Source organism: Miscanthus floridulus, chromosome 10 (assembly GCF_019320115.1).
Source record: "Miscanthus floridulus cultivar M001 chromosome 10, ASM1932011v1, whole genome shotgun sequence".
In the NCBI taxonomy this organism is placed as follows: Eukaryota; Viridiplantae; Streptophyta; class Magnoliopsida; order Poales; family Poaceae; genus Miscanthus; species Miscanthus floridulus.
The window spans coordinates 47,740,097-47,751,692 of record NC_089589.1 but is presented as its reverse complement, the minus strand read 5'-3'; the positions used below and the strand labels follow the sequence as shown (position 1 = coordinate 47,751,692).

At 41.3% G+C, this 11,596-nt stretch overlaps 1 non-coding gene across 1 annotated transcript; it reads right to left on the bottom strand.

Annotated features, from left to right (window-relative positions):
* Positions 1-10,336: 10,336 nt before the first annotated feature.
* LOC136490371 (small nucleolar RNA R71) lies at positions 10,337-10,445 on the bottom strand. Its single transcript, XR_010767661.1, has one exon. It is a non-coding gene; the product is annotated as a small nucleolar RNA R71 (small nucleolar RNA).
* Positions 10,446-11,596: the final 1,151 nt, after the last annotated feature.

Here is an 11,596-nt window from a genome sequence, read left to right as displayed (position 1 = left end):
GAAGAAGCGTGCGTGCAAGTATAGTAATGAGCTTAGGATAGCTCAAAATGATATAGGTGGTCTTATGGGTGCTTTGGAAGCTCGAAGGTAGCAGTTTGTACGTGCAGTCAGAGAAAGAGATGCTAACCATGATTAGATCATGCAGTTGACTCATGAGCGAGATGACGCAATCCGTCTGGCACAAACTAGGAACAATACTAGGGTCATGGTAGAAATTTGAGCCGAAGTCAAAGAGAATGAACTCCTCCGCCAAATTGAAGAACTACAGATTGACATTCACCACCTCAATAATCAGATCAATCCAATTCCTCACCCTATTCCAGTGTACCCCGTGGTGGGAGGACCATAGGTGATCTTCGCTGATGATGATGGCATGGAAATGGATGCTAATGTCATCGTAGTACCTGAAGTTGAAGAAGATGAAGAGGAGGAGGAACTAGATCCTATCGAGGATGAAGATGGTGAAGGAGTGATCGATGCTGACACTGATGAAGATGTGTAGTTAGCTGTAGCACTAAGCTAGATGCACTAGTTCTTATCCTTTGCTTTCTTCTAGAAGAACATGTAACTTAATTTCAGTTAGTGACTTGGATGTAACCTCTGAGACTTGCATGTTGGCTCCATGTGGATATGAGCAATAATAAAAGTCCAGCTTTGATGTTGGCAAAATTTGGCATGTAAGCGTATGCATCGTGAGAATGTACGGAGTAAAATATTGGCGATGTTGCGAGGATGAATTATTGTGCCTCTGTTTATTGTATGAAATTATTCTCTCTAATAAGTTCAGTTTGGCATGATTCTACAATTCATCTATAATGTTTCTGACATCATCTATCATTACTCACTATTGCACTTTTGTAGATGTCACACAATCTGCGTTCAGGCAGAGTTGGGGGTAGTGGTGATGATGATCTTCCACCGCCACCACCACCCACGCCTCTGATCTGTTGGCCATGCTTGTGGAAGGTCAGTGTGCTTTGGGGGACGCCATGCGTACTCTGGCACAGCATCAAGCATAGGGTCGCAATCAATGTCAGGGACCAGAGCCGAATTAGTATAGTGATTTTAAAGAGTTCCAAGACACCAAGCCACCAAGCTTCACAGAAGCTAAAGAGCCACTCCAGGCAGAAGAGTGGCTAAACACGCTTGAGCACAAGTTTCGTTTGCTCAAGTTGATGGAATAGATGAAGGCGCAGTATGCTTCGCATTAGCTGCAAGGACCGGCAAGTATATGGTGGCGTCATTATAGGTCCACCTTACCTAAGAATACTCGGATCACTTGGAATCAGTTCCAAGAGGCTTTCAAGGGTCATTATATTCCTCCCGGCTTGATGGCCATGAAGCACAATGAGTTCAAGAAGCTGGTACAAGGCACAAAGACTCTTACTGAATATCTTCATGCATTTAATCATCTAGCGAGGTATGCCCCAGAATTTGTTGACTCCAAAGCAAAGAGAATCTCTAGCTTCAAGAGAGGGCTTAGTCCCAAACTGATGAAATCCATGGGGAACAACAAGAGTGCCACTTTCAATGAGTTCGTAAGTGATGCTCTTACTCAAGAGAACAACAATAATGTATGTGCAGCTTCCAAGAATCGCAAGAGGGCCTTTGAGGCCAGTGTATCTCAGACTAAGGCTCTAGTGGCTAAAACTCAGTTTTGCCCACCGGCTGCAGCCATTAGGTATTGTCGGCCCCAAAAGAAGAATCAGCCAAAGACTGGCTTCAAGAAGGCCTTTACTGTTCCTCTTCCAAAGGGCACCACAGGACCAGGGAATTCTTTTGTTCCACCAGCCAACAGGCCTCTGCTGGAATTGTGGCAGGATAGGTCATTGGTCCAAGAGTTGTCCCTTATCCTTAGAAGAATAATCAGAAGTAGGGGAATTCTGGTGCTCATCAAGGTCATGTTAACTACACCAATGTGACAGAGATACCCTCAGGAGAGGTGGTCATTGCAGGTAAGTTTCTTGTGAATCAACATCCTACAGTTGTACTATTCGATTCGGTGCTTTGCATTCATTCATGAGTCTAGCTTTTGCATCAAAGTACAATCAGAAGGTAATTACACTATCCACAGGGTAGTTATTGCATTAGTGCAGCTAGAAGTAATATTTCTACAAATCAAATTAGTACCAGCTATGAGTATCGAAATAGAGGGATGAGTGTATATGGCTGATCTAGTAGTTTTGCTAGGATTAGGTATAGATGTAATCTTGGGGATGAAGTGGATGAGCGGTCATGGGGTGCTCATCGATACTTCCACTAGGGTCGTCATGTTGAGGGATCCTATCAGCAATGAGGCTTTCCTTGTGCCACTTTCTAGAGATCTAGACCTACACAACACTGCCAATGCTATCCAGACCCTAGGAATTGAGGATGTCCCGGTAGTTTGTGAATTTCTAGATGTATTTCTTAATGATCTACCTGGTTTACCGCCGAATCGAGATATATAGTTCAAGATCAAGTTAGTGCCAGGTACTGCACCTATTTCTAGAAGGCCTTATAGGATGCTACCCAATGAGTTAGCAGAGCTTCAAGTTCAATTACAAGATCTGTTAGAAAAGGGTCTTATCCAACCTAGTGCTTCTCCCTAGAGTTGTCCTGCTATATTTGTGAAGAAGAAGGACAAGTCATTGTGCATGTGTGTGGATTATTGTCGACTTAATGCTGTGATAGTCAAGAACAAGTACCCATTGCCCTACATTAATATTTTGTTTGATCAGTTGTCTAAGGCAAAGGTATTCTCTAAAGATTAATTTGAGATCTAGTTATCATCATATAAAAATTAGATCAGAGGATATGCCTAAGACAGCTTTTTCCACCATATATGGGTTGTATGAGTATCTTGTTATGTCTTTTGGTTTGACCAATGCTCCTGCATACTTTGTATATCCTGAAGAATTTCAGTATTCATGGAGGAACTAGACAAAGTTGTAGGTTGTCTTCATTGATGACATTTTGATCTTTTCCACGTGAATGCTAAGAACATGCCAAGCACCTGAGAAGTTGTTTTATCCAGGCTATGAGAACATAAGCTTTACGCCAAGTTTAGTAAATGTGAGTTTTGGCTTAAGAAAGTACCTTTTTTGAGTCATGTGTTGTCCGATGAGGGAATTTCGGTTGATCCAACTAAGGTTCAAGAAGTCTTGGATTGGAAAGCACCAACTTCAGAGGTTAGGAGTTTCCTTGGTTTGTACTGGCTATTATCAGTCACTTCATCTCAGATTTCTATAAGATAGCCAAGCCCATGACCAGGTTGCTTCAAAAAGATGTGAAGTTTGTTTGGACTCTAGAGTGTGAGACTGCTTTTTGCACTCTGCGGACTTTGTTGACCTCAGCTCCTATTTTGGCACAACCTAATATCAAGAAACCATTTGATGTGTTTTGTGATGCATCAAGTACCAGTTTAGGATGTGTTCTTATGCAGGAAGGTCAGGTTATTGCTTATGCCTCATGTCAGCTAAGGAATCATGAAGCCAATTATCCAACTCATGATCTAGAGTTAGCTATTGTGGTTCATGCTTTGGAGATTTCGAGGCATTACCTGCTCAATAACGTGTGTCGTATCTATACCAATCATAAAAGTCTCAAGTATATCTTCACTCAACTGGAATTAAATTTGAGACAGAGAAGATGGCTAGAGTTGATCAAAGATTATAACTTAGAAGTCCATTATCATCTGGGTAAAGCAAATATTGTTGTCGATGCTTTGAGTAGAAAATCTCATTGCAATTCTCTCCTGGAAGAATATTATCATTTGGTACATCTATTACATACTGTTGTGTTGCACAGTATTACTCTTAGTTGCCCTCTTGAAACTAAAATCATCGAGCTTCAGAAGACCAATGTGGGTGTGTTCCACATAAAAAGGAAGATGAAAGAGCAAGAAACAAAACACTTCCAAGTTGATGAGAAAGGTGTCCTATGGTTTAAGGATAGACTTGTAGTACCAAAGGACAAAGTGCTTAGGAACCAAATCTTAGAAGAAGCTCACTCATCCAAGTTATCTATTCACTCGGGAAGTAGCAAAATGTATCAAGACTTGAAACCTTGCTTTTGGTGGACCAAGATGAAGAAAGAAATCGTAGCTTATGTTGCAAGGTGTGACAATTGTTGTAGAGTCAAAGCAATTCACTTGAAGCCTGCTAGACTTCTTCAACCATTGTCTATTCCATGGTGGAAATGGGAAGAGATTAGTATGGATTTTATTGTTGGACTTCCCCTTCCCAAAAGAACTTTAATTCTATATGGGTAATAGTGGATTGTTTAACCAAGTCTGCTCATTTCATACCAGTTAGAATTGACTATCGACCAAGTGACTATGTTGAGTTATATTTTAATCAGATAGTACGTCTCCATGGTGTTCCTAGAACCATTGTATCTGATAGAGGACCTCAGTTCACCGCTCATTTTTGGGAACATTTGCACAAGATGTTAGGCACCAACTTGGTTAGAAGTTCTGCTTATCATCCACAAACCTTCGGGCAGACAGAGCGGGTGAATCAAATATTGGAAGACATGTTAAGAGCTTGTGTCATATCTTGCAAAGGTTCATGGGACAAGTGGTTACCCTTGGCTGAATTTTCCTATAATAATAGTTATCAAGAAAGTATCAAGATGGCTCTGTTCGAAGCGTTGTATGGCCGCAAGTGTAGAACTCCTTTGGACTGGGTTGAATCTGGAGACAGGAGATATTATGGCATTGATTTCGTCGAAGACGCTGAACAACAAGTTTGTACTATCTAGAAGCATATGGAAGCTGCTCAGGCTAGGTAGAAAAGCTATGCGGATAAAAGAAGGAAGCCCATTGAGTTTGAAGTGGGTGATCATGTTTATCTGAAGGTATCACCGATGAAAGGTGTGCAACGGTTCGGAGTAAAGAGGAAGCTTGCACCTAGATATGTAGGTCCATATTCGATCATAGAGAAGAGTGGGAATGTAGCCTACAAAATTGAGTTACCTTATGAGATGAGAGCTATCTTCAATGTTTTTCATGTATCTCAATTGAAAAAATGTCTCCGTGTTCCTGAAGAAAAGGTTTCACTTAGAAATATCAAGTTGAAATCAGATCTATCCTATGAAGAAAGGTTAGCATGGGTTATTGATACCAAAGAGAGAGTAACCCAGAACCATGTGGTTAAGTTTTACAAGGTCATGTGGAGTAATCAGGGTGGTGAGAGCGATGCAACGTGGGAACGGGAAGATTATTTGAAGGATGTATACCCTACCTTTTATTCAAAATGGTACGCTTTTCAAATCTTGGGGTGAGATTTTTATAAGGCATGAGGGCTGTAACACCCTAGGTGTTAGGCTTGTATAATTGCACTTGCATTCTTCATTCATGCATAAGCATTTCCATATGAAACATTGCTATGAAACAAGTGAAACATAATATTGTTCTTTTATGTTTCATTGTATGTATGCTTTATGATCATGTGTGATTGAGTGCTAGTGGTGGATGTGGATCACTAAAATCCCTTAGCTACACTTAGGATACTTAATGGAACAATGTTCATGTAGATCATTTCACCTAATCAAGCCCCTAAGTCATGACGTGTTTGGTTTGACTGAGGGAACCAATTTGTTTGACCTTTTATGAACTACAAGTTAGAAGATTTGCATGGCTGAGCAACCTCAAGCAAAGTTGTAGAAAATTATATATGGAACAAACTTTGTTTATAGGCCAAGTCATGAAAATGTGTGGAACAGTCCCAAACATGGACCACAAGTCAGATTTGGGTGCTGATTCAGCACTTAGAAAATTTTCTAAGTCCTAGGTGCCACACAGTTTCCATGTACCTATGTTTGGGTTGATGTAACTCGTGATCCTTTGCGAATTAGCTGATGGTTTCTATAGAACAATTGTTGCTCTATCATAGCTCTACAACTTTTATTCTAGGAGATTTTGCTATCTTGCTGTAGATTAGGAATTAGAAGGGTATGAAATCGGGTTGTCAGGCACTGATGCTTGCTCTGATGGCCGCCGAGCTCGCGCCGTCGTGGCCGACATAGCACTGGCCACACGTGCCATTTGGTAACCATACACTAGTGCAGGGCCCACTCATCAGGCAACAACCTCTAGCCAGGCTCCAGCGATGCGTCCAATCAACCACAGCGCCGGTCATTTCCTCTCGCTCGCCTCCTCGCTCTTAGCTGCTCAATGCGCTCGCCATCGCCATCACAGCAGCTCCGTTGAGCTCACGCGCGCTCATCACCACCCCATTCTCAAATCCACTACACTCACAGCTTTGCCTCGCTCTACTCTACCATTCCCATCTAGCCGCGCTCACAGTCATGCCCTTCGTAAGCAGCATTTCTTGTTGCGCCACCACGGGTGCGTCGCCGTCGGAGTTTTGCCATGGCCGCCGTTGTGGCCACGTTTCCTCACTGCACCTCTTCCTTTTCTCTTCACTATCCTAGAATTGCCTCTAAGCCATAGTACTCTACTATAGTGCCAATCCCATGCTACCGTTTAGTTCCGTTGGAACATGCCACCTTGGTCGCCATGCCCGCCGTGGCATGCGAGTTTGCCGTAGCGCAGCTTCTCCACCCTCTCATCCTCATTTCGAATGCACCAAACAAAGCAACCCTAGGTCTGGTTGTTGGCAAGATGAAGACCATTGAGTTGCCACCATTTAGTCAGAACGGTGACCTCGCCGTTGAGCTCTGTGTGCCGCGCATGCAGCGGTGCATGTGGCCGAGCTCACCCATAGCGTCCACCGAGTCCTAGATACCTCCAGAAGCTCCGTTGGACCTCCCTGAAGCCTAGGAAGCCATCACATTGCCAAGCCCTAGCTAGAGTTGGCTAGTGTACTGCCGTGCCATCGCCGTTGTCCGCCATGGTCGTCGGTGAGGAGTTCCCGTGCTTCTCTCGACCAAGCAAGACCATCATCGGGTAGATCACCTTGGGGTAGACACTACCACCGGCGAGCTCACCGTCGGCTGGACCTCTCCCCTATTTCTATCTCTCTAGCGTGTGGGGTAGACTGACCTATAGGGTCCACTGACCTGTGGGTCCCGCGTGTCAGTGACTACAGTACTTGATTTTGTGAATTTCTTTCCTGATTTTTATGCAATCTTTGGAAAATGATATCTAGGGTTTGAAATGTCCAATTTAGGTCACCCAAAATTTGTTGGGATGCTTATGAAGTGTAGAATGTGGTAAAATTATAAAGTGGGCATGCTCTATGAATTTAATTTTAGAATTAAATAAATCTACAAAGGTGCTCTTTATTTGTGTAGAAACTTGTGAATTTCATAGCTGGAGTTCTAGTGCTCCATTAATTTTGAAATTTTTATAGTGAACTGTTCTTGATATGCTTAAGATAGGATAAAAATTGCAAGTCCAGGTCATGCTTAATAATTTAGTTATAGATTTCTTTAGAAGCAACCCTATATCCTTGTGCTATTTTTCATGGTAAAAATATGTATCCTTTGAGCATGAAACTTTTTGTGCAGTGTTATTGTGTTATGATGAAGCTAAGAAAAATAGGAATCCTGTTGTTTGACACTTTTCAATAGGGTTTCCTATTTATGCTATTTTAAGCCCTGCTAGATTGTCATTTTTGTGTAGGGTGTTATACTTGTTTAAATGTTGTGAACTCTATACAGTAGCCTATGGCAAACATGTATAAGCTACTGTAATTTTTGTGGAATTTTATGTACACTTTGGCTAGGTGTTTATTATTTAACCTAATTCTCTAAATAAATTAATGAAGGCATAAAAAGAATTTATTTAGGAATGGCCACTATATTTTCTAGTGTTCATTTGATGTATGTTAACTATTGGTAACTTTGGTAGTGCTCATAGTACTGTTCTTGTATGTAATGAAATATTATTTTCACTATAATTCACTCCTGGTGAATTTCTAGACAGATTTTAGAGTTAAGCAAATTAACTGGTGAATATGAGGTTTGCTAGGAATCTTGTCTATATCAAAGTTGTAGATAACTCACTTAGATAGCTTGTGTAAAATTTTCATGGCATTTGGCCAAATAGTTTTTGAGTTATGCCTGTTCAAATTTAGTCTTCAGAAATTGTAGCTCTCTGGAATTTCTAGACAAGATTTGAGAAATGTGCCTGTTTGACCTTGTTAACTTGGGAATCATGCTGATATGTTTAAATATGAATTGTAGACAATTTCATAAGCTTTTCGGATTGTCTTTTTGTATGTCTTTTGGATTAGTACAACTCCAGTTATGAGCTAAACTAGCAGCTGTTGTCTGCAGCCTTGAATCTGTGAATGTCGTGAATGACTTGTTTGCTTTATATGAGTTGATGTGATGATTTAGATGCTTAGGCTAATTAAGATAAATTATTAGTTGCAGGTGCTAGACCTCTTACTGAAGATGTACAACTTTATCTTAGGTTGTTAGAGCTTGGTGAGTGTGTAGTTCTTGTTTTCTAAAAGAGATATGCACCTACTCAGTAAAATAGATGTTAATCTTGTATTATCGTGTCATTCATGTGTCCATCTATACATGGCTGTTCATTTCATCATCACTTTCCATCTCTTGTGCATGCATGACTCTTATGCTATGCATATGCATGCAATAGGTGCTCCGGAGGCAGTCACACTTCTAGAATTCGAGCAAAGACTTCCAGAGGAGCAGTAGCAAGCTCAGGAGATGGAGGTGCAGTCCCTAGAAGGAGGAGCCAACGAAGAAGAAGTCCTTGAGTGTCTTGATCACCAACCATCCTCTTTTCTGAAAGGCAATCCCCGGAGCATTCTAAGTCTCCTATGTTTTGAAAATGATTACTTTGAGTATCTTTATTTGTTTGATGCATTAAGTGATAGGAATTGGATGCAAACACTTGTTGCATATATATCTATTCCTTGTCCAGTAAACGTACCCTAAATCCTATTTAAGTCTAGGAGCAAATCAAAGCTTAGCCTTGCTTAGACCGGTAATACCAGGTGATTTCTTGTCACCTGCAAGTTAGGATGATGTCTAGTCACGGTTGGCTATATTTGCTATTGTGGAGATAACCAAGTGTTAATAATGAATGGAGACTAGGTGGCATGTCGATAGAGAAGCAACAAGGCACGGAGGTCTTGGATGTGGATCTATCCCCGTTTGTGTCGGTTAAGGACTGATTCGATGTACGTCCTCATGTCATGTTGAATGCATGCCTATCACTTAGTTGGCCGGATAACTCATTCCGACCGCGAAGCCAAGTAGCTCAACTTAGGCCGGAGGGCCGGGAAGTGAAAGTGCGCACTCTGGTGGTACTAAGGATGTGCGGGAAGCCATTAGCGTAAGTCCAAAGGTGAGATTGACCACCTGGCAGAGTGGATTCCCTGAGAGTGCGGCACTGCTTGGAACCATGAATTGTTCTTGAGTTGTACCAAAGGTGACCTAAGACTACCTTGGCGCAGGTATGTCTGGGTTTGTGTTAGGAATAATTCCCTAGCTGGGTAGGAATCGATTCAAAGCGTCGTCTCTCCTGGATAGTGAGAACTTGACTGAGTAGCGGCAACATAGAGACACTTAATTGAACTGGATGGTTAAAATGATGATGATGGTGTTACAACATTATACCGGATATGGTTACTAATGTTTGGAGTTTAATCAATTGTTTGCCCTAGTACAGGTGCTAATCTACCTAATAGGTTAATATTGATAACTTGCTGCTTAACTAATAATTTTAATTATGCTCTTGTATCATCAAAGCTTTTATGCAAAATGGTTGTCAAGCGAGATCCACTAATAAAGCCTTACATACTCCTTGGTGTAATTTATTTTTGGTTGACGATGGGTAAGTCTAGCTGAGTACATTCTCGTACTCAGGGTTTATTCCCCCTTGTTATAGATGACATGCTTTATAATGGCTACTGAAAGTATTGTCTCCACTCTGCGGGGGATGAAGACTAGATCATGGGGCCTGATCTTCTATGTTATCTTGTCATGTTGCTTTTGCTGGATATGACTATGGAACTGGCTTGTATTTGGACTAAGTGTGTCTAATGGTCTCAAACTACTTTGCTTCCGCAATTTGTGAACTCGTGTTGTAATAACTATGTGAACTCTGATGTATGAGGTACTTGTGAACTACTTGTGAAATGGATGTAATATGTGGCTTGTTATGTTGAATCACTATGATCTTGTTTGTATGCAAGTTGGTTTGAAATCCTTCATGGTTTTAGTTGACTACCGGGTTTATATGGGTTCAAGTATGATGGTTTGATCACTCTGGTGATTGCTTTCATACTTGTGCTCTTATAAATTGGTCAGTTCTATTACAAAAGCAGTGGTTCTACGCCAACAGACAAAAATACTACATGGGATAACTACTCCACCGCCTTTCTAGCAAAGTTCTTTCCCACAGGCAAGACCAATGCTCTACATGGGAAAATCTCAAGCTTTCAGCAATAACATGATGAATCTGTCCCTAAGGCATGGAAACGCTTTCAAGATTACATAGCAGAATGTCCTCATCATAGGATGGAGAATTGGCTACTTATGCAAACTTTCTACCATAGGTTGACCAACAGTACCCATGAGACTATGGATGTTGCTGTTGGAGGTGCATTCCTGTCACTCATCATACCAGATGCAACAGCCCTTGTGGAGAAGATGGCCTCCAATCAAGGTTAGAATGAAGAATGTGCTCAAACCCGCAAAAGAGGTGGAGGTATACATCAACTTGAGAAAGTAGACATGTTGTCTGCCAAGATGGACCTGCTGATGAAGAAGCTTGAAGATTGAGCCAATGAGAAGCAAGAAGTCATGCACATTCATGATTCTCGTATAACATGTGAAGTGTGTGGAAACACTAGGCATTTAGGGAATAGCTGCCATGAGACCCATGAGGATGTGAATTTGGTCAACAACTACTACTACTTTCGTCCTCAGTAGAATCAAGGATGGAACCAGCAACAAAGGCCGACCTACTAAGGTAATTATCAAGGTAACTATCAACGTAATAATTTCAATCATTTCAATCAAACACCCTTGAGAGAACTAATTGCTGGCCAATCCAAACTTATGGAGGGATTATCTAGAAAGGTAGCATCCAATGATAAAATTCTAGAAAATATAAATAATAGAATGGATAGCTTTGCTTCTATCATTAAGAACCAGCATAGCTTTAATAAAATAATAGAATCACAAATAGCTCAGCTGGCGGCTGTTGTTCCTCCATCCAACAAAGGTAAGATTCTGGGGCAACTGAAAGATCTAGAAACTAATCTTGTCGATATTCACAATGCAGCTTACTACTACATGGAGCCATCGACAAGAAGGTGGATAGATTATACCTTGCCTAAGAAGAAGAGCAATCTAGGGAGACCTGTCATCCCCATCGCCATTGGACCACATATTTTCCAAGAAGCTATCTGTGACTTCGGAGCAAGTGTCAACATCATGCCTAAGGTAATCTATGATCGAATTAATGGAGATGCTTTGTTGTACACAAATACGCATTTCAGCTTGTAAATCAGTCAATCTGTTACCCCAAGGGAATTCTTGAAGATGCCATCATTTGAGTAGCACAATCATATGTTCCCATAGACTTTGTGATTTTGGAAATAGGTGGAGATGTAAGGGCACCCATTATTTTGGGCCTACCTTTCCTAAGCACCATTAAAGCCATCAT